The sequence below is a fragment of the Scophthalmus maximus genome, chromosome 2 (assembly GCF_022379125.1).
Source record: "Scophthalmus maximus strain ysfricsl-2021 chromosome 2, ASM2237912v1, whole genome shotgun sequence".
In the NCBI taxonomy this organism is placed as follows: domain Eukaryota; kingdom Metazoa; phylum Chordata; class Actinopteri; order Pleuronectiformes; family Scophthalmidae; genus Scophthalmus; species Scophthalmus maximus.
This window is the reverse complement of record NC_061516.1, coordinates 14,905,012-14,918,296: the sequence shown is the minus strand read 5'-3', so window position 1 is coordinate 14,918,296 and position 13,285 is coordinate 14,905,012. Positions and strand designations below refer to the sequence as shown.

At 44.4% G+C, this 13,285-nt stretch overlaps 1 long non-coding RNA gene across 1 annotated transcript; it reads right to left on the bottom strand.

The window, feature by feature from the left end:
- Positions 1–3,241: 3,241 nt before the first annotated feature.
- Positions 3,242–11,829, bottom strand: LOC124849390. Its single transcript, XR_007029805.1, has 2 exons — positions 11,027–11,829; positions 3,242–4,514 (listed from the first exon to the last, which is right to left on the bottom strand). It is a non-coding gene; the product is annotated as an uncharacterized LOC124849390 (long non-coding RNA).
- Positions 11,830–13,285: the final 1,456 nt, after the last annotated feature.

Sequence of the window (13,285 nt, the reverse complement as noted above, 5' to 3'; positions counted from 1 at the left end):
ATATCTGAAAAAAATGCATCATGTAACATATTTTACAGGTATTGAACATATGTGCTGTGAGTTCTAATCAACCGCGGTTCAAAGTTCTACGCTGTCATTCGATGATTTAGGAAACGCTTGGCCCCGAGAATCTGTTCTTTAAACTCTGCTCCAGGCGAACTGTCTCATCCATCACTCAAAGGGCTCATACATGCAGTGTATATACACACACACACACACACACACCAGCAGCTACAACTCTACACCTCTTCCACCATGCCATTTCTTGACACCGCGAACGCGACATCAACACATCACCAACCTCCAGACACACCAGTGTGAAAGTGACAGACTGGATCAATACTTTGTTTAGCCCTGGAGCAGCTGTTGGCAGCGAACTGAAATCACAAGAGCTCAGTTTCCACAGCCACCACCAGCAGCTGCACCGAGATGCTCGGATCCGGGAGGAGACCTGAGTTGGGCGGATGCCTCCTGTGGTAAAAAAAGAAAAGAAAAAGAAGAAGCGCCATCTGCTCCCTCAAGTCCTGGACCGTTCCTCAGCATCAGACTGAATTCTGAGCGGTTTTGCCCGGGTGCTTGTGATCTGATCGTGCACCACAGGTCACCTCCGAGCTGCGGGGTTGAAGAAAAAACTGTCTGGGATTATTGGTGGTGCCAGTGATACGTGAATACACACTGTCGCATCAGGGACCTCCGTTTTCTGTTTCGTCCAATCTATGGCAGATTGATCGCATTGAACGGAGGTGATTCTTAAATAAAATCAGATGAGGCCAATGCAAGAATGTTTATTAAGTAAAAGATGGGAGAGGAGGAAAAGGTGGAGGCAAGGTGCAGAGCTGCGTGTGCTGCCGGAGGGGGAGTTCGCCTCCGAGTCCCCTGTCATTAACACTTGGATTAAAAAAAAAGGGAAATCACATACAGGGCCCCCGTCTCATTTCTATGGCAACCTGAAGGCCATTATTGTACCTTGCCATTCATTATGAAAGGACTTGAGTTGAGCACAGTCCAGCGCATTTCCCCTCCTCACAGCTGGGAAACAGAGGGGAAGAGCTGAATGAGTGAAAGAAGAAGCTATGCAGTAGGTAGTGCCGGAGAAGTTCACGGGATCTTCCAGTACAATGGTTTATTGACGCGAGGGGGTTTCAACGCCAGTCAAGTGATGATGAAAGGGATCATTCACGACAATTATACGGGGCTAATTAGTATATTTAGGCTGCAGAGTGATATTGGAAAGGTCAGAGATGTTAATTGGTATTTTGAAAATAAGCCACCATCGCAACCTACGGTGCTAATGGCATGTTCAGTCTTTTGTACGGTCAGCGTGCTTGACATTGATTATGATTTTTGGAAAGGGCAAGGGTGTACAGGTTGGACATCGTGTTGGTTCTCTTCAGTTTGAGCAGGAACGTGGATCGTCCACCTCACTTTCTTTTCGACTTTTGACCACAGCTCTTGCTTAATTAATAAAACCGCGCTCTCTTTCCTCACATGGTATATTTTACACATATAATTCCCAGAAAGCCCAGGACGGTGTAGAAATATGAAAGTATGCAATAACAATAATCAAACAACTAACATTATCATAAGTATAAATACTATCTTTTCTTTGTATTTTTCGTTGGTATTCTGCATGCAGAGAAGTGTAATTTCAATTTATGTTTTTTCAACTTTATGATGACTTTGTAACATCTGACCAGGGACTGCAGATCTTCATTATCCTGCACTGTCCCTGTAAAAAGACAAATTAATAAAACAAGCCATGATATCTGCGATGACTGGAACCGTTGCAAAAATAACCACCTTTAAAAACATTTTTTTTGATACACAATCGTCTGTGTTCTCATTCATTTGTTTTTTGAGAAACGATAGATGAGTGCCACACACACCGGACACGCGGCGCAGACGGGAGGAGATCCTGGGAGCAAATGTTGCTGCTTTTGTAAAGCATTGACGCATGTTGATGCAGGTTGACACTGGACAGTGGCATATCCTGAACCACTGTCTGCCGATGAAGACTGTCTGATATTGGCGAAAGCTCCACAACAGGCAAGTAAGTAGACCTTGACTTGGGATCGTTTGGAAGGACACTTTTCTTGTGCTTGACCCGAGAAGATTATCGGGGAGTTTTACATCTTTAAATGTAAATAACTGTGCTCACTTGGCCTGTGGATGAACAGCACGATACAGTAAGTGTGCATAGCTAATTCAGAAATGCACTTCATAGGGTTTAGTTGAGTTTGTCCTGTTACAATTTGCAATGTCTAAAAACTGACATACAGATGAAAAGTATAAAATCAGTTCTGTTCAATACTTTTATAATCATTTGGCTCTTAAGGCATGTCTTATTATAGTGTGCTTAACTCTGGATGACTCAAATTTGTTGTTTGAAAAAAAAATGTATCTATGAATTCTTTGTGGAAGAAGACATTGTCTTGTACGGCAACATCTACAAAAAGAAATTATATCAATATTTACAACTAAGTCGGACATGGTAGAAATGTGGAAGTGTTTCCTCATCATCTGTCTATCGTTGAGAGTTTAGTTCAACCAACTCTTAACGATTCAGTAAGTTGTGAAGTTGAATATAAATACATTAGTGTTGGCAGTAATGCTACAGTTGCTAACTCTGAAAAAAAAAAAAAGAGAGAGTGGGGTTAGTGTGACAGTGCATTAGCAGCCAGAGTCCATTCTCTGTGTCCCCAGAGAGACCAGAGCGGGCATATTAACATTCTCCTCAGATGGGCCACAGGATCTGCCTTCAATGCTGTCTGACTCCAAACAAAAGACGGTGTGTGTGTGTGTGTGTGTGTGTGTGTGAGACTCAGAGACAGGCTGGCAGTGTGTGTAACTGTGTGTAAGATGAGGAGGAAAAAAAGCAGGGAGAAAGAACAAGGGAAAAGGAGTGAAGTAGGAGGAGATGACTTTCAGTATATACAGTACGTATAAACGTCGCCTGCTGCATAGATTTGCGTTCCTCCTCTCAAACTGTGAGCCACATGTCCTGCAAGAATACAAACCTTTTTTCTTTTCTTTTTTAAGAATTCAGCATAAATTTGGATACATTTCCTGTCACTGTTGTTTGGTTGAAAACCTTATCCATATAAAGACAAACTCTTTTTTCAAGCTAATTCTTTAACCTTGTTCCTTTTTTTTTTTAAAGAACCAACTGACTGTCGACTCATCCCCACAAAGAAATATACAGTATTCCATGAACACAAAAACAAAACTCAAGAAATCTAAATCGTTGTTGCCCAGAGGCAATGTTATGATTTTTTATTTCAGATTTGACAAATCATTGTGATCAACAACACTGACTCTCTAAAAGTTTAGTCAGCATTGCTTTATATTAATATAAGTTGCTATGCAAACTTTTATCTCTTACTTACTCAGTCATATACAGTTTCTCTTTTTTATTCATGCACTTCTGTTCATGTGTCTTTTTTTTCTTTTCAAACTGAGCACATCTTCTGGTCATACACATGCCATCATACGTGCGAGGGCCTTCTTAAATCTGATTACACAGCAGATACCAGTGCTGGTGCCTGGCTGCATCACTATCATACCCGGTAGCAACTGGAGACAATTGACTTCCTATGCATAACTCAAACATCTGGCCTTCATCACCGAGCGCCTGAAATCCTTCGACATTCCATGTGCAAACTGCACCATGTCATGCAATCTATCCATGTCCACTGCGCTGCTGTGAAGATTATTCGCTACACACTCGTTCCCCTTTGCCCGACTTCGGTGTGACAATAACGCAGCTCGCTAACAGTCATAGCAAAGGTATGAGAAGCAACTCACTGCTGATCAATTTGATTATGAAGCACTTATTGTATTTGCAAATGTGATGTCGTCCTTTGAACTTGCAGTTCTCATTTTATTCAAATAGATATAAAATAAGGAGAATAAAAAAAAGATCATTGATAGAATTAATAGAAAGTCTATACATAATAAATACCTGTATTGGTGGAATGCCACATGAAGGGACTACAGTACACTACTTTTAACAAACATGCAATAATATACATGAAAAAAACAATACAGAAATTGAAAATACAAAATAAAGCGAGGTGAGCGGTATTTCCTTAGCTAAATGCTAACATGCTCACACTGTTTTGCAGATATAATGTCCGTCGTCTGACTTTAGCATGTTAGCATTCTAACATTTTCTAATTATGTATGTGTATGTATCACAAGGTGCAGCTTTTGATATTTGGTCATAAACCAAAGTACAGGAGGAATCCAGATGCTGACTTGATGATGGTGTTACAGGCAAATAAGGGACATGAACGTTTGCACCAAATTCCATATGGTGATAAATTATCAACAGCAAAAGAATACATCATCTGGGAACGGTGAACATCTGTAGCAGATCTATTGCCAGTTCGTCTGACAGGTGGGGATTTGAATTCACCTGATAAGTGAAAAGTGTTACCTGCTGGTGGCCTCAGAGGAAACGGTCAGGGGTTCACCAAAGTCATTACGATTCATCCTCTGGGGATCACGAAAGTCTGTAAAAAAAAGAAGTTCACGGCAATCCATCCAATAGTTGTTATGTAATGTTATGTAATATTTCAAACCAGACTAAAGCAGTTAACTGAACAACTGACAGTTGATGTGAAAATTATGGTGTTTGCAAATGCATTTAATGGTGCAAATGCACCTTTCAGGATATTTTTAAACATCGAAAATAGAACAATTTAAGATATAATATAATGCTATCAAAACACATTTGTTTAGCCTGATTTGTATTAACCGTCTATTTGTCTTATTGTAATGTGAACTGCCTCAATCGTTTGTCCTCTAAAGAAAAGACAAAAATCTAACACTATTTCCGCGGCCAGTAAAATATAACTCTACATCATCTGTTAATAATGACAAATACATGTTAATAGTAGAACAGAATAAGGGTTAAACCCTCATTCTTCCACTTCCTCTTGACCCGCATATGCAGTTATCACCACAAAGTTATACATATGTAAGAAAAGAAAAACTTCAGGTATATATATTCTTGAGGGACAGACAGACTGTTTCCTTTATATGATTTATTGTTGTATATATCTGGCCTCCAACTTTTCACATCCCCCTTTTTTTTCTTTCACAATTCAATAGGCCTTTTTCCCAGCAGACATTTTGACTTGACGCAGTAGGTAAGGCTCCTGATGATTAAAGTTCCTGTGTGTAGGAATCTAGTGGCAGAAATGGAATATAATTTCACAATTATGTTTTTGTTGGTGTATAATCACCTGAAACTGAGAATTGTTGTATTTTCGTGACCTTAGAATGAGCATTTCACAGTGGGTTTCCTTCCACAGAGTCCTCCATGTTGCACCGCCATGTTTCTACAGTAGCCCAGAGGGGGCTAACTACTGTAAGCTCTGGCTGTAGAGAGTAACACATTTCGAGTTCTTGAGTTTCCTGAAGGCCACCGTAGGTTCTCCAATGTGTTTGGAAGGGGAGGGCGTGCAACTTCACTGCTGGATGCCACTTAACACACACTGAACATTTAACGGTGGCTCTGTTCAATTTCACAGTCCCAGGAATTCATTTCAATATTTACAAATGTGACATGTCAAAATTTCTTCCTCCAAAAGGCAAAAATATGCCTCCACAACTTCTTCACTCATATCTTCATCTGTTGAGAAAAAGTTACACCGTACAGTGAGATGTTATACGCAGCACCTTCATAGAGTCACAGAGATATTTAAAAGCGACCAAGTGCAGCTGTAATCTATCTCACTGTTTGGGAAATGATTCATCTCCATAAAAACGTTCAGACGTGCTCTTTGGAAATAGCCGTGTTTGGAGTCGAACATGAGCAGGTGTGAAGCTTTGTGTCAGTTTATGATGGAAGTCCACTCTGAGCAAATGTTCTGTCAAACTGAATTTGGATGATTTTCTAACCACTGCTCAATGTCTCTCTCCTGTCCTCTCTCACTATTTCTCTCTCTCAGTAAAGCACACATCACATCACATCTCATTACACACACACAAATGTTGCAAATATATGCGCTCATATCTCATTTAAACATACAAGCCTGAAGTATCAGGGACACATGGTTCATATTTGCCGTTAAAAGGCACAATTGATCGTGTCCTGCTGAAGGGAGATGACACGTTTTTCAGAACATAATTAGCATATGAGTGAAACAACTGTGACTTGTTTTAACTGTGTCGTATGGTGTAGGATGGTGCACCGTTAAGTTATTCAGGTCAAGATTAGAATAAGTCATTTTTGGTGATATTGGAGGATTTGGTCTTGGTTGTGGTCCACATTTGCATCTGCATCCTCTTAGTACAAATAAGAAAACGTTTGCCTCAAGCTCCCGATGGCAGTGTCCGCAAACTTGACTTTATTATAACCACGATACGATATGATGAGTGTTCCAGGTATGTCTGCCCCCGCGATAAAACGCGGCCCATTAGCTGGACTGCAGAGAAAGTGTCAGGACAAAGCAATGCCAAGGCAGAGCTGGCATGGAAGAAACCAAGTGTGGCAGGAGAGAGAGACGCTGGCAAACACTGGAGGCTGAGTTAGATGATTTGGTTTGAGTGCAGCAGGGGCGGGCAGACCGGCAGCACAGGCAGCAACAAGATGGCGGCGGGCTGCAGCAGAGAGCTCTGTCCAGAGAGAGAAGAGACAGAGAGCCCTAACCTGCTAAAGGGCACCTAGGTGCCAAGTATCACAGTCTTTTGGAGCCTGGTCCCTTCTGTGGGGTGGGGCGGGCAGAGCGGCGCCGGCACCCACACTAGTACTGATAGGTGGTGGTGGGGGGGGGGGGGGGGGGGGGGGGGGGGGGGGGGGGGGGGGCACGCACGAGAACAATGGAATGGCTGCCTCCCAGACAGAGCTGCCGTACTGCAGTGATAAGGGAACAGGAAGGGTGGGGGGCTGTGAGTGTGTCAATGGGGGGGGCACAGGAGGTAGACACACCTGCCTCTGCCGCTGGAGCAGCAGAGACTGCAACAGACTGCGCCGGATTCATGCGTGAGTCCAGTCTCCCATCCAGCGAACAGAGGGCATCTCAGGACTCAGCACGAGTGAGATCACAGCGTGGTGGCAGAGACAAAGACAGATCCACACTCGCTGGCTCGGATGAGCTTATTCATGCATTTACACGTGTACAATAAAAAAAGACAACAGCGACGTTTGCCTCTTGATTTACAGCATTATGAACAGATTCACAAAATCAACACTGACACCTTCCCCAAACCCAGATGACAGGGATGGATACAAGTGGCTGCATCCTCACATCACCTTCTTACTTTGTGACTGCCAGCAACAAGCTCCTGTACATACACTGCTCAACAATGAGGTAAATTAATCTAAATAAGGAAAAATAACAAGCATTGGGTATTATTTTTTTTCCCATAATCCCTAAAATGGGATGTTTAAATATCTGCTGGCTTACCGTCAGCTAAAAGCTCCTCGTATTAATATTTGCTTCATTTCCTTCCCTTACCGAAACAATTTCCACCGCCACAGGTTGGGCTGTGTGTGCGGCGCTGACTGACTGTGCAGTGTAAGACTGTGCGAAAAAAACCATCCACACCAAGCAAGCTGTCAATGTCAGCGAGAGACACAGAGATCTATAGTCCTCGGGAAGAGTCGGCCATTTCACAAGTTGGAAAAACATCCAGCAGAGGCCGGGGGGTGTGGGGGCTGGGGGTGCGGGCTGCGGTGGGAGTTCTTAATAACGTTGCATGTGCACACACAAACACACGCACTCGCACAACAGTGTGAATACCTCATATGTGGAAGTTAGCTGCTTTTATTTTCCCCACAGTCATTACATCTTTTTTTTTTCCAGAACAAAAAGAATGACATTTCAAAGCCAAACAGAAATCATATCTGCGATCACTCTACAAACACTATGTTCCTCCTTCCTCTCCTCCTCCTCCTCCTCCTCACTGTCTGTCACTGGATGCACTCCTCACTGCATGATTATGCTGAACAAGGCGAACACCAACACCTAGACCTGCTGCTGCAGACCTGCTGCTCCAAGTTGGAAACCACGCCGAACACTAAGACGACGTGACTCATAATGTAGTTCTACTGATGATAAATCTTTCCTCTCACGGGTCGTCTTGAGATGTTCACCTCAGAGACTGAGCGATGGCATGACAATAACACAGATGTAAACATCAGTCAGCTGATATGCATACAGTATGTGTACATAAGATGGAGACCTCAGTAGTGAAGTGCTTCTGACAATGCCACATCAAGGCCCACACGAAACGCGGATTCGAGATTTGACACAGACCTGACATCTCACCGACGGGTTTTGAAGCACTCAGCAGTAATTTGTCTGTTTTAGGATACGTTACTCCTATAGAAATGTGGCTCGTCCCGTACGACAGTGCTGCTGCTCATTCTGAGGCAACTCTTCACACAGCTGCATCCTCACATACAGCGGTAAGCTGACACCAGGCCGGGGAGCTAAACTCCCAGTAAGATGTGAAAGTGCATGACGATGCCAATGAGATGCAGATTTACAGAAGTCCCTCAAGCAGGGTGGCTTGTACCCGAAAAAAGGCAGCTGTTTCCTCAACCATCCACCTGATATATGGCTAAAAATGCCTTCAAATCAAAGCTGAAAATAGAATCAAGAGCTCAAATCTACCTGTCCTTCAAACACACAAGCATGGCGTCACCTTCAATTACGAACTAATGAAAGAATGGGGACAAAAACATCAAACGGCGTCGTCGTTCCAACGCTGCTGTAGCTACTTGAAAGACGGAGAGCGTATTCAGAGGAGGAACAAGAAAAAGGAGAAGAAGGAGACGTGTGAAGGATTACAAACGGTGGGTGTGGATAAAGGGAGGGGGGAAGCTGGAAGTGAAGCTGTTGCTGTGATCACAGATCACCGACCAATTACTGGAACAGAGCAGACACATTTCAACACGCCGAGCGGTAGTTTTTTAAGGAGGAGCTGCGAGACGATCGTCCACAGGACAGGACGCGCTGGTCGCCTGCAGCTGAGGATGTGAACTGGCCTCACGCGAGGCACAGAATCAGTCACTCTTCATTCTCATAGTGTAGCGACATGGCCTTAAATGGGTGGGGGGCGGGACTCTCCTGCACACATCCTGTAAACGTACATGTATCCTTCAATTCTAATTAAACTATGAGTTTCTCGATTCTATTCACACGTAACAAGGACGCAAACGTACACGGGTTTGGACCGGGCATAGGAAAAGAAAGATGATCATTTTCATGAGGTCAAACACAAGTGTACTGAGCCGTCAGTGTCACGCTCTCACCAGTACTTTGTGCTGCTCTCAAGATGAAGAGCCTGCGGACGGCTCGAGTGGAAGGACCATGGAGGAAAAGGCTACGTAGTAGAGCCTCGGATGCCTTTATTCAGTGATATTATTAACATTCAATCTGATGCATGTCAACGAACGACTGTGAGTCTTTAGCTACAGCTACAGCACAGTCGTCTTTCACAGACTGAGTGAGATCCTGTGCTGCTCGTTTGTGTTAGCATGTGTAGAATTAGTCACTTTGGGTGTAACCGTAGTCACAAATTCCTCCTCCATTCATCGCACCGACACCCCTTATAAAAGAATACTGTAAATGTGACAGTGTTTTGTCATATCACCCCACCTCATGTGGACATCCCTCCATCCCAGTCACATGCCCACATTCCTCTATCCATCTCCCCCTCTCCCCCCATCCCATGCCGCACATGCTGTGCCTGCCTCTGGATCCAAACCCCCGACGACCTCCCTCCTTCATTTCCATCTATCTCCATTTTAGTGGTGTGGGTGGATCAAATGAACGTTCCCTGTCACCACGCCTAACTTAAAAAAAAAAATCCCCTTTTTGCTGTGCTGTCTGTCTTTCCGCCATATTCGTTTTTTTCCTTTTTTGGGGGGGTTTTAGGTTACATAGATGTGTGAGTGCCCCTCGCAGCTCCCAAGAACCCAACCCGTGCACATGACAGCAAAACGTCACAAGTTAGGGTCTCAGGGAATGAGAGAGGTACAGATTGCTTTTTGTCAGGCCTTTTCCTATGCGACATACAGTACAGCCGATCATTAGCTGCTCGAGCGCCACAGCTGAGACCAGTGCACTGCAGACAATGGCAGCTTCCCCTCTTCCTGGCTTTGTGCTGTGCCCTATCCTAAGTCTCAGCTTTGCCACTGAGTCCAGTCTGGTCTTGATAAGTCGGGGGTCTGCACTACTGCCCAGCACATGCTTTAGTTCATCCATCACACGTTTGTAAAGTACGAGACGATCAAGCTGTTCTGTGCAAGAGTCAAATATCGATACGTACAGTAAATCACAAGCACATCACATCACATATGAGGACTTTGATTAAAAAACTAATCATCTAATTGAAAGTGAACACACACACACACACACACACACACACACACACACACACACACACACACACACACACACACTTGCTGTACACACTTTGTACTATAGTCACCACTGAATGGCCAAACACACCCAGACAGACAGACAGCACTATCACAGGATGCTCATAATGATGGCTCTGCCTCATCGTTATTCCGGCCTGCCCGCTGCTGCCACAGCTCAGCGCGGCTGAACAATGGCATGATAATCGATAAATGATAAAAATCGATAGAACATTGTAGATTTTACACCCGAAATGCCAAAATCCTGCTCTGTGCACATGCTCAGCGGAGCCTTTCAGACGAAGAGGACAGCAGCAGAGACTGAAAATAGGTTGTCAGGGTCTCACTCAGATTAAAGACAAAAAAGGAAAAAAACTCCCCATCGCTAAAAAAAACAACAAAGCTCCTTACCGCTTATATTCTCCCCACGAGATATCCCATCACAAGATATGGCAGGTGCGTCAGTCCTCGGAGACCACACCTGTCAATCATGCGTCTGTGACTTTATGGAGGGAAAGCTCATTCGTCAGGTGGGCCGAATGAGATCTGACTGCCCGCGTGATGAGAGAGGAGGAGGAATAGGAGGTCGGGGCGGGCGCGATGAGACGAGATGTGAGGGAAGGGGAGAAGGAAAGAGAAAAAACTCACCCGGCTGACCGCGGCGGCGGCAAGGCTGCTGTAGTCCCCTCTGCATGTCTGCGCCGACCAGCCTACACTACAGAGGAGGAGAGGATGTGGCCAGACAAAATGGAAAGAGAGAGAGAGAGAAAGATCTGAGGACCAAAAAAACATAGACAGAAACAAAAGCTGCAGAGAGAAGAGATTTTAGTGCTGCTAGCTCAGGCTTTGTTGAATGGATCATTCGGAATAGCACATGAGGCTGCTGTCTCGCCGTCTACTGCTCAGACATGCAAGACCATACCATGTGCAGCCAGAGAGAGAGAGAGGAAGAGGGGAAGAGAGAGAGGAAGAGCGAGAGACTGTGAGAGAGAGATGAAAGGGAGGGCAGGTGCCAGGTTAAAGGGTTAAAGTAGGTGAACCAGTAAAAAAACACGAGTAGGAGTTTGAATGGAAAAAAGCAGAATGATTAATCACATGTGGAGTAAATAGGCCAGTGTATAGAAATGTAAAGTAGCATCAGAAAATATACACAACAAAAAAATTCATACAAAATGCAGAATGCAACAATATGCACTGTGGTGGAATCCAGTGGAAAAGATGACATGCACAAAATAAAAGAGCAGCTCAATGGGCCGACAGTTCACTGCAATGTGTACTAGTCCAGGAGAGCAAGGACAGAAAATGAGAAAACAGAAAGGAAAAAAGAAGAAGAAGATAAGGATTATTAGGTTTGAGGTCGGATACGGTAAAATTCCTAACTAATCACTTAAGTTAATTAAAAAGACAATTCAGAGGCACCACGCCAAGACACATACATGCCACATACAATTTAATAAAGAACGGTATGTAGCTGCTTTGCATCAGAACTTCGACAAATATACATTTTTGAAATTCGTGTTATCATCGGATGTTTGCAGATATGATCGATAGGTCACAGGCACAGGGTGCCAAACCAGGCACAAGAGTGAATAATAGGAAGAAAAAAAAGTGCTACTCACCCTTCTGTCTCCATGTGACACTACTACTACCCATCTTTTTCTTCCCCTGTCTGTCTGTCTGTCTGTCTGTCTGTCTCCCAGCTCCATCTGTCTCACATTTTCTTCCTGCTCTCGCTTGGCACTTTAGTCTCGCTACATCACACCTCTCCGTCTGTGTCTGTGTGCGTCTCTGTATTTTCTTTCCCTCCTCTGCCTCGCATGCTTCATGGATTGCAGGCTCGAGTCCCCAGGGCAGAGCAGCCGTAGAGCCTCAGCTCGCCCCTCTCCGCCTGTTACATGTGGCATCGAAATAGCAGCAGCAGAGCACGGGAAGGAGAAATAAATAACATCCATTCATTTCCTCCCACAGCTGAAATCACTTACATTCTAAAGGCCTACTATATGCACAGAGGGAGAGATAAGGAGAGGTAGAGGAGGGAGGGAAAGAATGGGGGGTGGGGGGTGGGGGGGAGCAAGAGCAAAGAAAGATTGGTAATCACATTTTCATCTTACAATGTCTCATTTCAAGCTCCTGCTCATTTAAGAAAAGGAAGAAGAAGAAAAAAATCCTTCCCCAGTCAGCAAGTCCGGTATTCTGTTCTTGTCTCTCTCTCCCTCTGTGTCTGTGAGTGACTGGGCATTACAGCGTGTGCTTCATGGAGAGAAGGAGGGTGGGATTGAAAGAGAAAAGGAGGGAGCAAGGGAGAGAAAACACGTGAGTTCAGGGAGCGGTAAAGGAAATGTAACTGGAAGCCTGCTGATGTGGTAGTCTTATATTTTATCAGCATTAGCTGCTGTAAAGTAGCAGAAAAAATGTTGTGAGGGGGAGAAAAGGAGGAGGGGGGAGTAAAAAAAATGGGAGACAAGATGGTAGGAGCGGGAGACAAACGGGGAGAAGAGGGAAGTACCGCAACAGGGCTCTTCTGACGGACAACACACAATGGGCTGAGATCAGTGACAGCAGAGAAAAATGGCCTGTGTGGTCCCACACGATCACCCTCGTTGGTCTGAATGGATTTCTCTCTTTCACCATGCAGTTTATCAGAAAATCATGAACAAAGGCTCTCGCTTAATCTATGTTTTCCTTGATTTCTGACTCAGGTGTCGACAGAGACATTCCCCGGTGGCTCCCGTTTGACTCTATTCCAGCGCCTTTTTTTTTAGTTAGTACATTTCTCCGGGTCACAGACGTCACATGCTGTCTCGTCTTAACACATCACATGCAACTTCAGCGCAGGGAAGTGTGTTCGCTCAGGGAATCTTGCTTTTACAAATCGCCTTTCTCTACTTCCACTTTCCCTCCATGTCA